Source organism: Bos taurus, chromosome 25 (assembly GCF_002263795.3).
Source record: "Bos taurus isolate L1 Dominette 01449 registration number 42190680 breed Hereford chromosome 25, ARS-UCD2.0, whole genome shotgun sequence".
NCBI lineage: Eukaryota > Metazoa > Chordata > Mammalia > Artiodactyla > Bovidae > Bos > Bos taurus.
In genome coordinates, this window is record NC_037352.1 from 10,683,414 (window position 1) to 10,697,293 (window position 13,880).

At 44.8% G+C, this 13,880-nt stretch overlaps 1 protein-coding gene across 4 annotated transcripts in view; it reads left to right on the forward strand.

Moving 5' to 3' along the window:
* Positions 1-13,880, forward strand: part of SNX29 (sorting nexin 29) — a 597,448-nt gene that overhangs the window by 1,238 nt on the left and 582,330 nt on the right. Inside the window, exons 2-3 of one of the 4 annotated variants that reach the window (XM_024984883.2) lie at positions 5,649-5,857; positions 6,592-6,729. The gene's annotated coding sequence lies outside the window, so the exon portion shown is untranslated. 4 annotated transcript variants of the gene reach the window in all.

Consider the following 13,880-nt stretch of genomic DNA (forward strand, 5'->3'; position numbering starts at 1 on the left):
GGGGCAAAGTGAAGGCCCTGTGTCTCTCTTCATCTTTAACTTTTAAGTTAACTCTGTGGATCATTTCCAACAACTTAGGTGCCTTTTGTTTTGCTATTCATGAATAAAGTTTGTGAAATTGATGATGCTGTTGCGGGAGCTTGGGAGGGGCATTTTCCTGGGAGGTAGTCCAGCTTCTGTTGTCAGATGATTTTTGGTCTACTTAAGGGTTTCTGGTCCTTGAACTTTAGTGATACCACAACAAAGATGTGATGAGTTCATCCAGGAGGTAATGTAGCCTGGGATAAGTGCAGACCCTGGGGGCAGACAGCTTGGGTTCAAATCCCAGGTTTGCCACAGAAAGCCATATGATTTAGAGCAAGGTGCTTGAACATTCTGGAAGTCTCGGCAAAATGAGGATAAATAATAGCACCTGACTCTTAGGCTTGTTGCAGTGACTAAATAACATTACTCAGGTAAAGTGATTGGTACTGTGCTTCTCACATGGTAAGGAGCTCGGAGCTGCTATTATTGTTTCTGTAAGGACCCTGTGGGGTTCAGTTCGGGTTGTTTTCTGGCTTCCCTTCTGGGACAAGGGCTGGGGCTAAGTAGCCCTGGAAATCTCTTCCTTTTTATGTGAGCATGGTGCCTCCACCTTAGACTGTCAATCCTGTACCATTCTCTCTGCTGCCTACATTGTGAGAGCCAGTGAAATTGACAAGCCAAGGGAAGCAGACCAATGTAACCTTCAAGGAGCAACTTAGTATCAAAACTAAAGAAAATTTAAAATTCAGTTGAAAAACCCCATTAGGTTTAAGATTAAACAAATTATAGAATGAAACTAACACATGATTTTTTTTTTAGGAAACAGCATTAAGGATGAAAGTCTTCTTTTGGAAAGATTGTAACTGAGGCAGAAAAAGTTGTTGCTGATGATTGGAAGGGAAAGTCCAAAGTGTTTTTCACCCATGGGATTAATTGGGACATAAAAAAATGTGGCATGGAACTGTTTCCTGTCTTCTGTTCTTTTTTTTTTAATTTAAGAAAATTTCAAGGCAAAAGAAAAAGTGGTAAGAATAGTCTAATGAACCGTTACAACCTCATGACCATTTCACCCACATACCTATCTACTACCTGCCTTCCTCCCCAGTTTATTCTGAAGCAAGTCCAAGATACTGTATCATTTCATCTGTAAGTTTTTCTAAAATATGTATCTCTAAGCTATAGGGATCCTTTTTAAAAAACACAATTCCATTATCATACCTCTGAGAAATAAGCGGTGATTCATTAATATTAGATATTCAATGTTCAAATTGCCATGATTGTCTTATAATTTTATTTTATAGTATTTTTTTTGGAAGAGGGGGCCAAGCAGCGCTACTTGCAGGAACTTAGATCCCCGACCAGGGATTGAACCCGCCCCTGCAGTGGAATGCTGAGTCCTAGCTACCGGACTACTAGAGAATTCCCTATGGTCTAAAATCTCAGGGTCTAAATAAGGTTTAAACAATGCAGATTGGTTTGTCTTTTACTTTTTTTTTTAGATCTCTCTCTTTTTGTTTCTTTAAATTTTTGTCATATTCACAGAATTGTGCAAACATCACCGTAATAAATTTTAGAACATTTTCATTACTCCAAAAAGAAACTTCATACTGATTAACAGCTGTTCTTCATTTTCCATTTCCTCAGCCCCAAGCAACCACTGATCTACTTTTTCTCTCAATGGATTTGCCTGTTCTGGATATTTTGTATAAATCAAATCATACAATAGGTGGCCTTTTGTGTCTGGCTCTTTTCACTGAGTGTCATATTTTGAAGCTTCATCATGTTGTAGCATGTATCTGTACTTCATTGCTTTTAGTGACTAAATAATATTCTGTTGTGTGGGTATTCCATATGTTGTTTGTCCATTCATCATTTGATGGACATTGACTTGCTTCCACTTTTGGGGTATTATGAATAATGCTGCTGTGAACATTCACATGTAAGGTTTTGTGTGGATAGTATGTTTTCATGTCTCTTGGGTAGATATCTAAGAATAGAATTGCTGAGTGCATTTTTTAAAGCAATTAATTAATTGTGCTGGGGCTTTGTTGCTTCATGTGGGCTTTTCCTCTAGTTGCAGCTAATGGGGGCTACTCTTCGTTGTGTGCAGGCTTCTTGTTTTGGTGGCTTGTTGCAGAGCACAGGCTCTAGGCACGTGGGCTCAGAGGTTGTGGCTCACGGGCTTAACTGTTCCAAGGCATGTGGAATCTCCCTAGACTGGAGATCAAACCCGTGTCCCCTGCATTGGCAGGCAGATTCTTTTTTTTGTTGTTGTTGTTTTTTCTTTTTATTTTAATTGGAGGCTAATTACTTTACAATATTGTGGTGGTTTTTGCCATACAGAATCAGCCATGGGTATACATGTGTTCCCCATCCTGAACCTCCCTCCCACCTCCCTCTCCATCCCATCCCTCAGGGTAATCCCAGTGCACCAGCCCTGAGCACCCTGTCTCATGCATTGAACGTGGACTGGCAATCTATTTCACATATGTTAATATACATGTTTCAATGCTATTTTCTCAAATCATCCCACCCTCGCCTTCTCCCACAGAGTCCAACAGTCTGTTCTTTACATCTGTGTCTCTTTTGCTGTCTCACATATAGGGTCATTGTTACCATCTTTCTAAATTCCATATATATGCGTTAATATACTGTATTCATACAGTATATTATATGCTGGTGTTTTTCTTTCTGACTTACTTTGCTCTATATAATAGGCTCCAGTTCCTCCACCTCATTAAAACTGATTCAAATGCATTCTTTTTAATAGCTGAGTAATATTCCATTGTGTATACGTACCACAGCTTTCTTATCCATTCGTCTGCCGAGGACATGGAAGCAACCTAGATGTCCATTGGCAGGCAGATTCTTATCCACTGAGCCACTGGGGAAGTCTTGTTGAGTTCTTCTGAAAAACTGTCAGACTATTTTCCAAAGTAGCTGCACCATTTTCCATTCATCCAGCACTGTAAGAAGGTTCTGGTTTCTTCATGGCCTCACCAGTGCTCTTTTTGATAATAGCCATTCTAGTGAGTGTGAACTGGTATCTCTCTGTGGTTTTGATTTGCATTTCCCTGATGAGATCCAACCAGTCAATCCTAAAGGAAATCAGTCCTGAATATTCATTGGAAGGACTGATGCTGAAGCTCCAATACTTTGGCCACCTGATGGGAAGAACCAACTCATTAGAAAAGACCCTGATGCTGGGAAAGATCGAAGGCAGGAGAAGGGGACGATAGAGGATGAAATGGTTGGATGGACGTGAGTTTGAGTAGGCTCCGGGAGTTGGTGATGGACAGGGAAGCCTGGTGTGCTGTAGTCCATGGGGTCACAAAGAGTCGGACATGACTGAGTGGCTGAATTGACTGAAGAGTATGGATACTGAGCTTGTTGGCCATTTGTGTGTTTTCTCTGGAGAAAAGTCTGTTCAGATTCTTTGTCCATTTTTCTTTTTTTAAACTGGGTTTTTCTTTATTGCTGAGCTGTAAGAATTCTATATAATTTCTGGCTACAAGTCCCTTATTATATCTTTACAATTTTTTTTTCTCCCATCTGTAGGTTGTTTTTTCACATTCTTGATGGTATCCTTTGAAGCACAAAGTCTGTTTTTAAACTATGGATTCCCCTTTCATCTCTCTCTCCCTTTTTGCCCCCCTGACATTTTTATTGAAGGAAACACTTGACTTTCGTGGGATTTGCTGACGGCATCCTTTTGGTGTGGTTCATTCTCAGTCTCTCACATAGCCTGTAAATTGGCAATTAGAGTTTGCTGTGTTTTGCAGTTGAAAGTGTTCCAGTAGAGGCAGAGGTCAGATGGCTACAAGGCCCAATACATTAAGTGCAAATAACCAGGAGGTGGAATGGTTAGGTAATGCACGCACAAGATAAATGGGCATCGCGGGGCCAGAAACAACTAAGATGACCGCCGATAGGGGAGTGGACATGTGTATGTGGTATGGTCACATGGTGGGAAACCTCAGAGATGTTAAAAGGGATAGCACAGATCTATACACATCAGCGTGACTGTATCTTACCGTGAGTGTTCTTTAAAAAGAAGCAGGGTGCAGAGTTACACCTAAGATATACACCTTGATTACATTAAGACGTGCATGTAAACAGTGTTTATGGATTCACGTATGTGTGTAGAGGAGACAAGTGGCCAGGATGATGGCTACCTGCTGGATGTGGGTGGTTGTCTTAGCACAATAGTGTCATGAGTTGCTTGTTTCTCATTAAAGAATCCGGTAGGTGGGAATGCTTGATCACCAGCCTCTGTCAGCTAAGGCATTCTGATGTTCAGATAACGCTTCTGCTCTTCCTGGGAAAAAAGTAGAACTTGGAGGGGCAGAAAGTCATTATTCTGGTTCTCAGGCACTGTCTTTGGTAAGACTTTATGTTTGAAGCTCCTTGGTACTCATTTCAATCAATAATTATTCTGTCATGAATCCTTCTTACAGTAGAAAGACCCTGAAATCCTGGCTTCAAGGTCTGGGGAAAGCCAGACCCAGAGAGGTCAAATAATGAGTGAAACAGACAAGCTCTAAAGGGCCGAAACACCAGAGTTTGGGGGCTTAGTGGGTAGTTTACTGCGGCATCTGGCCTGATGTTTAGGTGCATTCTGGCAGCTTTTTCTTATCTTTCTGGAGTGTTGAAGATTTTCTCTCAGATTTTCATGATTTTTTTCATGATTGTCATGATTTTCTCTCTGGCATTGACTACTTCATCTCCAGCATTGTATTTGGGTACAGGATCGGCTGATGGCAGGGTTGCAGGGAGACAAATTAGGAGTTTAGGATTAACAGCTAGACACTACTATATATAAAATAGTTAACAATAAGGACCTCCTGTATAGCACAGGGAACTATATTCAGTATCTTTTAATCAACTGTAATGAGCCTATAATGGAAAAGAATGTGAAAAAGAACGTGTGTGTATATATATGTATATAATATATATAAAATACATATAATATATGGGTTTCCCTGGTGGCTCAGATGGTTATATATATTATATATCTGAATCACTTTGTTATATACCTGAAACTAACAGAACATTGTAAATTGCCTATACTTCAATTAAAAAAAGTGGTTTAAAAACAAAGAATGAGCTGAAATGAGTGACTGGCAAAGAGAGCAACTGTGGTTTCCATTCAGGGCAGAAAAGGCGATGATGCCACACGCAGAGCTCCGCCACCCCAGATGAGGGCCCTGGGCTGGTCTGTTACAGCGGGCTGTGAGAAGAAGGTGTCCTGCTGTCAGCAGACATCTGACGGCCTCCCTTGTCAGCAAGTGACACTGGGCTCGGTTCCATGGATCTCCACTCCCACTTCCCTGTTGCATGGCTGTGCCTGGGTGACCAACAGGAAGTCAAATGCTCAGAGGGCTTGCATTTTGAAACTGAATCCTGTAAATTCTGGCAGTGTGAACATTTGTCACCGTCGTCGTCGTCGTTCCATCGCTAAGTCATGTCTGACTCTTGGCAACCCCATGGACTGCAGCATGCTGGGCTCCTTTGTCCTTCGCCGTGTCTGGGAGTTTGCTCAGATTCACCACTGAGTTGGTGATGCCATCCAGCCATCTCATCCTCTGCCACCCTCTTTTCCTTTTGCCTTCTGTCTTTCCCAGCATCAGGAGTTTTCCAGTGAGTTGGCTCTTCGCATCAGGTGGCCAAAGTATTGTAGCTTCAGCATCAGTCCTTCTTGTGAACATTCAGGGTTGATTTCCTTGAGGATTGACTGGTTGGATCTCCTTGCAGTCCAAGGAACTCTCAGGAGTCGTCTTCAGCACCGCAAAATCCCAGATAAAGCAGCTCCCGTGCTGCCTGCACATCAACTGTGAGTTTTCAACGGGTGATATCACCCCTGTGGAGGTGAAACATCTGCTCTTGTGTCTAAGGCACAGATCTGCATGATGTACAGATTAGCGGTATTGAGATTTCATGGCGGGAGTGATGAAGAAGATAATGTCTAGGAAGGATCCTAGGAGGGAAGGAGAAAAAGCTTGAGAAACACTGACATAAGCTGAAGTAATTTTAGCACTATCACATAAATTCGCATTTTGCTTTTACCCTTAACATTTCTGAATAAAACTTTATCATATTGCTATGTGGTCTTCATATCGATCACTTTTGTGGACTTCACAGTCCATCAGTAATCCATCATTATGCATGTGACATAATTTTTAAACCACTGACTTGCGGAAGCTTATCCACCCCCTCTATTTTTTCTTTTCCCTTTCTCTGGCTGAGCCGGGTCGTCTTTGCGGCGCACAGGCTTCACTCACTGCGGCATGCGGGCTTCTCTGGCTGTGGCGTGTGGGCTTAGCTGCTCCATGGCACGTGGGGTCTTGATTCCCTGACCAGGGACTGAACCGTGCCCCCTGCACTGGAAGGCAAATTCTTTACCACTGGACCGCCAAGGAAGTCCTCCCCCCATTATAAGTAATGATGCAGTGAACACTTTTGTCCAAGGTAGTCTTCCTTTCTTTTAATGATGTCTTGAGGATAATTTCCCTAAAGTAGCCTTAACGTGAAAGTATTGATGGTTCTTGATTTCTCTTTCTGCCAAAGCCGTTGCAACTTGTTTAAAATGCTCCCAATGAGAGTGAGGCGCTAGTGGCAGCAGAATCCGGCCGGAAATTCAGGGTTCAGCGTTCCTCAGGCTTTTATTGAGTGACGGTTTGGCGCATCTTCGTCACATAGCAAAAGGTCAGTATTTGTTGAAGGGACTTGAATGAATGTACCCAAAGTGTTAGAGTAATGTATGTGTTAACCAGGACTCTTTAATTGCATGTGGCGGAAGCGGATTCCGGAAACTGGGAATTTATTTATTTTTAACTGTATATAACTCTGTGTATTTAATCATTTTTGGCTGTACTGGGTCTTTGTTGCTGTGCCCGGGCTTTCTGTAGTTGTGGCCAGCGGGGGCTACTGTAGTTGCGTGCGCGGGCCCAGTAATCGCGGTTGGTGGCCTTCAGTAGTTGGGGCACATTTTAGTTGCCCTGTGGGATGTGGAGTCTTCCTGGACCAGGGATCAAACCCCTGTCCTCTGCACTGGCAGGTGGATTCTTAACCACTGGACCACAGGGGAGTCCTCAATGGGAGTTTAAAGCATCTTGTGCTGGGAAGGTCTAGCGTAGGTGCCTTCAGGCTCAGCTGGCGCTTAGAGAGTCATCAGGACTACCTTTCTGTCTGGCTGGCTACTACCTTCATCTCTGTTGGCTTTACCCTCAGGCAACCTCCACACCTTGGAGGCAAGAGGGCCACCAGCAGCTCTTGGGTCATATCCTACCTTGTAGCAACACCCGAGCAGGGCAGATCTTTCCCAATCGCTCCAGCAGAAATCCTGGGGCTCACTCATAGCTGTCTGGCTTGCCGTGCAGCCATCCTGGAACTGACCGGTCACCACGGCCCTAGCTGCCCAGGCCTGGGTCCTGTGCCCAGTCCAGAGCCCAAGGGTGGCATCTGTCCCACCTGTCCTCTGCTTGGAGGATGAACTGAAGCGGGAGGGCTCTTGCAGTTGGGAGCGGGGTGCTCAAGGAAGACCTTGTGGGAAGGTTCTGTTTCAGCAGAGCACCGAGGAAGGGAGAGGCTCCTGAGCTGCTGGACGGGTCAGAATTCCTTTTGCAGAGGTGGGGAGGGGTGTGGGAGAAGCAGCTGAGGCCCCCAGGGGTAGGCAGGACCCTTCCCCTCCCTGACTTCAGCTCGTCCATCTGTCTATCTCGGAGACTTCCCCTCCCTGCCCCTGCCACCCTTCGCCGGCTTTGCACGAGGTGGGAAACTTGTCCTCAGTATCTCGTTTCTCCTTACCCGCGTCGGCATATTTTGGAATCTGCCCTTTCCTCCTTCTCCTTAAAAAAATTAAGCAAAACTCTAAAATACCAAAGATTATTATGAAAACATAATAGACCTATAAATATATTTACCTTTCTAGGGTATTAACTGTTTAGGTAACTTCTGTCTGTGCATTGCAGGCAGATTATTTACCATCTGAGCCACCAGGGAAGGCCTGACTATGTTCAGAGCACAGGCATTTTACCCGATTCATTGAGTCTACACTTGAATTAGTGTTTCCATTTATTATAACATTTTCCTGTGTTCCTTCTCCTCACAATTCTTTAGAAATGCGTAACATTCCGCTAAATTGACATGCTGCAGTTATTTAACCTTTCTCCTAGTGCAGGAAAAGATAGGAAATTCCATTTTTGATGTTCTGGGACGGAGCTGGTAAACGTTTTCTGCAAAGGGCCAGATAGTAGGTATTTTGTGCTTTGCGGGCCATCTGGTCTCCATCCCAGCTACGCATCGCTGTTGTACAAAAGCAGTACGGGCGATATGTAAGTGAAAGACGTGGCTGTGTTCCAATAAAACTTTATTTAGAAGAACCGCAGTGGTTCGGATTGGCTTGGGGGCTGTTGTTTGCTGCCCCCTGTGCTAGAACACTGCTGGAAAAATCTGTGCCCCTGACACTGGGTTAGGCAGGGGTCATGTTGCAGTGGAAAGTGATGTGAACTCAAGCCGTTCTGCATTTAGCTCCCTACTTGAAGGACCTGGGCAGGTTGTTGATCTCTGACTCTTTATTGGTTCATTTTTATTTTATTTTATTTTTTGGCTTCATTGCTGCAGCCGGGCTTTTTCTAGTCATGGAGAGCGAGGGCTGTTCTCTGGTTGCGGTGCGCGAGCTTCTCATTGCAGTGGCTTCTCTTCTTGTGGAGCGCAGGCTGTAGGCACAGGGGCTTCGGTAGTTGCGGCTTGCGGGCTCTAAGCTGCTCAGGCCTCAGAGGTTGTGGCGCAGGGGCTCACTCGCTGTGGCTGGTGGGCTCATGAGTTGCAGCATGAGGGCTCTGGAGCACATGCGGGCTCAGTTGCTCCAAGGCATGTGGGATCTTCCCGGACCTTTCTTATCTACCGTGCCACCAGGGAAGTCCATGAACTTCTCTGACTCTTAATTCCCTCATCAGAGGATGGAAATGAAAGTGAGTGATGGCGGCTTGCTTGCCTGGTGGTCCAGTGGTTAAGAATCCAACTTGCAGTGCAGGGGATGTGGGTTCTCTCCCTGGTCAGGGAAGTGAGATCCCACATTCTGCAGAGCAACTAAGCCTGTGTTAGTTGGGATCTACTGGGGTCCTGCATGCTGAAACTAAGATGCCACGTAGCCAAATAAATAAATATTAAAAAAAAAAAGTGAGTGCTGAATGTGAGTGTTGTTACTTTGCTCATCACCTGCGCTGCACCCCACCCCCTTCCACCCCTCTCCACCCTTTTCCACCTTGGTTTAGGTTCCCAGGGATCAGGAAGGTGCTTTGATATTCTTGTAGCTTTTGGTGTTTCCTATACCTTGCTTTCCAGTCTCTGGACCACTCCTCATTACCAGTAGTTCATTCCTGTTTCCCTGAAGCTTTACCTGCAGTGGGGAATTCATTTTTTTTTTTTTTAAATAAATTGAAGTATAATTGATTAATGATGATGTTCTAGTTTCAGATGTATACCAAAATGATTCAGTTATACGTGTATTCTTTTTTCCATTATAGGTCATAAGATATTGAATATAGTTCCCTATGCTATACAGTATGACCTTGTTGTTTATCTACTTTATATATAGTAGTGTGTATCTGTTAATCCGAAACTCCTTATTTATTCCCCCCTCAAACTACTGCACAATTGCACTCATCTCACACGCTAGCAAAGTAATGCTCAAAATTCTCCAAGTCAGGCTCCAACAGTACGTGAACCAAGAACTTCCAGATGTTCAGACTGGATTTAGAAAAGGCAGAGGAACCAGAGATCAAATTGCCAACATCCATTGGATCATAGAAAAAGCACGAGAGTTCCAGAAAAACATCTACTTCTGTTTTATTGACTACACCAAAGCCTTTGACTGTGTGGATCACAACAACTGTGGAAAATTCTTCAAGAGATGGGAATACCAGACCGCCTTACCTGCCTCCTGAGAAATCTGTATGCAGGTCAAGAAGCAACAGTTAGAACTGGACATGGAACGAACAATGGACTGATTCCAAATTGGGAAAGGAGTATGTCAAAGCTGTGTATTGTCACCTTGCTTATTTAATTTCTATGCAGAGTACATCATGTGAAATGCCAGGCTGGATGAAGCACAAGCTGGAATAAGTTGCTGGGAGAGATATCAATAACCTCAGATATGCAGATGACACCACCCTTATGGCAGAAAGCGAAGAAGAACTGAAGAGTCTCTTGATGAAAGTGAAAGAGGAGACTGAAAAAGCTGGCGTAAAACTCAGCATTCAAAAAATGAAGATCATGGCATCCAGTCCCATCGCTTCATGGCAAATAGATGGGGAAACAATGGAAACGGTGACAGACTTTATTTTCTTGGGCTCCAAAATGAGTGCAGATGGTGACTGCAGCCATGAAATTAAAAGACACTTGCTTCCTGGAAGAAAAGTTATGATAAACCTAGACAGCATATTAAAAAGCAGACATGTTGCTTTGCTGACAAAAGTCCGTCTAGTCAAACTATGGTTTTTCCAGTAGTCATGTACTGGAAAATGTACATGTGAGGGTTGGACCAGATTGCCTTACCTGCCTTCTGAGAAATCTGTATGCAGGTCAAGAAGCAACAGTTCTTGACCTGCATACAAGCAAATGTACATGTGAGATGTGAGAGTTGGACCATAAAGAAAGCTGAGCACTGAAGAACTGGTGCCTTTGAACTGTGGTATTGGCGAAGACTCTTGAGAGTCCCTTGGATTGCAAGGAGATCAAACCAGTCAATCCTAAAGGAACTCAATTGTGAATATTCATTAGAAGAACTGATGCTGAAGCTGAAGCTCTAATACTTTGGCCACCTGATGCGAAGAACTGACTCATTGGAAAAGACCCTGATGCTGGGAAAGATTGAAGGCAGGAGGAGAAGGGAATGACAGAGGATGAGATGGTTGGATGGCATCACCGACTGGATGGACATGAATTTGAGCAAGCTCCGGGAGTTGGTGATGGACAGGGAGGCCTGGCGTGCTGCAGTCCAGGGGGTCACGAAGAGTTGGACACAACTGAGCGACTGAATGGAATTGAACTGAACCCCCTCCCTTTCCCCTTTGGTAGCCATAAGTTTGTTTTCTGTCTGTGAGTCTGTTTCTGTTTTGTAAATAAGTTCATTTGCATCAGTTTTTTAGATTCCAGATATAAGTGGCATCATAGGATATTTGTGTTTCTCTGTCTTGACTTCACTTAGTATGATAATCTCCGGGTCCATCCATATTGCTGTAAATGCCAATATTTCATTCTTCTTTATGGCTGAGTAGTATCCATTGTAATATACGTACCACATCTAATTAATTAATTTGGCTGCGATGGATGTTTGCAGCTCAGGGAATCGTCAATCTTCATTGCAGCATGCGGGATCTTTAGTTGTGGCATGTGGGATCTAGTTCCTCGACCAGGGATCTACCCCCTGCCTCCTGCATCGAGAGTGCAGAGTCTTGGCCGCTGGACCACCAGGGAAATCTGTACCAAATCTTCTCTATCCATTCGTCTACCGATGGACATTTATGTTGCTTGCATATCCTGGCTGTTGTAAGTAGTGCCTTTGTGAGCATAGGGGTGCAAGTATCTTTCTGAATTAGCGTTTTTCCCAGATACGTGTGTAGGAGTAGGATCGATCCACTCTCTGTATATAATAGTTTACATGTGCTAATCCCGCATGCCCAGTCCTTCCCTCGCCCGCCTCTACCCCCTTGGCAAACACGTGTCTGTTCTCTGTGTCTGTGAATCTGTTCCTGTATTGTGGATGTATTTAAATAAATATTTTTATTTTTGTCTGGGTCTTCGTTGCTTTGCGTGGGCTTTCTCTAGTTGTGGCCAGCAGGGCTACTCTGCAGTGTGTGGGCTTCTCGTCGTGGTGGCTTCTCTTGTGGAGCACAAGCTCTCGGCACACGGGCTTCAGCAGTTGAGGCTCACAGGCTCTAGATCGCAGGCTCAGTAGTTGTGGCTCCTAGGCTTTAGTTGCTCCACGGCATGTGGAATCTTCCTGGACCAGGGATCGAGCCTGTGTCCCCTGCATTGGCAGGTGGGTCTCATCTACTGCGCCACCAGGGAAGCCCTTTGCCATATTTTAGATTCCACATAATTAACATCATATGGTATTTGTCTTTCTGACTTACTTCACTTAGTGTTTTAGTCTCGAGTTGCATCCGTGTTGCTGCAGATGGCATTGCTTCATTCTTTATGGCTGAGTAGTATTCCATCGCATATACGCACCACGTCTTCTTTGCCCATTCGTCTGTGGACAGGGATTTAGGTTGTTCCCATGTGTTGGCAGTTGTGAGTAGTGCTGCTATGAACATAGGGGTGCCTGTGTCTCTTGGAATTACAGTTTTGTCCAGGTACATGCCCAGGAGCAGGATTGTTGGATCGTGTGATATTTCTATTTTGAGTTTTCTCAGGCACCTCCACGCTGTGCCAATTTACATTCCCAGCAACAGTGTGGGAGGGCTCCCTCTTCTCTATATCCTCTCTGGCATTCGTTATTTGTAGACTTTCTGATGATGGCCTTTCTGATCATTCTGTTTCCCTGGAGCTTCCCTTGTGGCTCAGCTGGTAAAGAATCCACCTGCAATGCGGGAGACCTGGGTTTGATCCCTGGTTTGGGAAGATCCCCTGAAGAAGGGAAAGGCTACTCACTCCAGTGTTCTGGCCTGGAGAATCCCATGGATTATATAGTCCGCGGGGTCACAGAGAATCGGACACGACTGAGCGACTTTCACTTCACTTGCCAGCAAATGGGGAATTTCATTTTGAACGTTTCTTGGTGAATTTAGTGGGTATACAGCGATGGCTGACATAGTAAATTTGCAGTGTGCATTTCTCTAAACGTGAGGGAAGATACACTATCTCTTCATAGTGTTTGCAGCTGCACTTTTCCTAGAGCAAAGATTGGCAAACTGGGCCGACAGCCTGTTTTGTAAATAAAGCTTTATTGGAACCCAGCCACACCCGTTCTAGCTGTTGCCTCTGGTTGCTTTTGCACTCTAATGGCAGAATCAAGTAGCTGTAACAGGGACCAACTGGCTTGAAAAGCCAAAAATATTTACCATTTTGCTTTTTACAGAAAATATGTGCCGACCTCTGCTCTAGAGCGAATTCTTTGCCTGTTTATGAGTCCACTGTTGAGCCAGTCTTTGTTTTCAGGCATCACAAGGCCACTTGGACGGCCCGAGCCCATCTGCCTCCCAGCACAGGCTGCCTCTTTCCATTGTGTGGTGGCGGACAGCTTGTCCTTTTGTCCTCGTCCACCTGCGCCGCTTTGCCCAACAATACTGGGAACCAGCGCCCTGACTTTGGGAGTGAATGCCTGCCCGTTTTATCTGTTCATGTGCTAATGTGGACAGAGCTGGTGCTTCACTCACGCTGCGCAGTGCACACTCGAGGCTGCTGCTGTGTCCTGGCCGTTCGGGCCTTCTCCATTCTTTTCCTCCTCTTTCCCTCCCTCCTTTCTTTCCATTTCTGTCTCTCTGTCTTTCTCTCTTTCCCCCTCCCTCCCTCCATTCGTTCCTTCTTCCTTCCTTTTTCTCTTTCTGTCTTCTGCCACACTGCACGTGGGATCTTAGTTCCCTGTCCAGGGATCAGACCCGTGCCCCCTGAAGTGGAAGCTCAGAGTCTTAACCGCTGGACCACCAGGGAAGTCCCGAGACCTCTCCATTTAAAGCAGCCATTTGGGGGACCAGAGGACGGAACCCCAGTCTTTTAAAAATTATTTATGTATTTATTGGCTTTTCTGGGTCTTCGTTGACGTGTGGGCTTTCTGTAGTGGGGAACGGGGGCTCCTCTCCAGTTGTGTGCACAGACGTCTCTCTGTGGCGGCTTCTCCTGCTGCAGAGCAT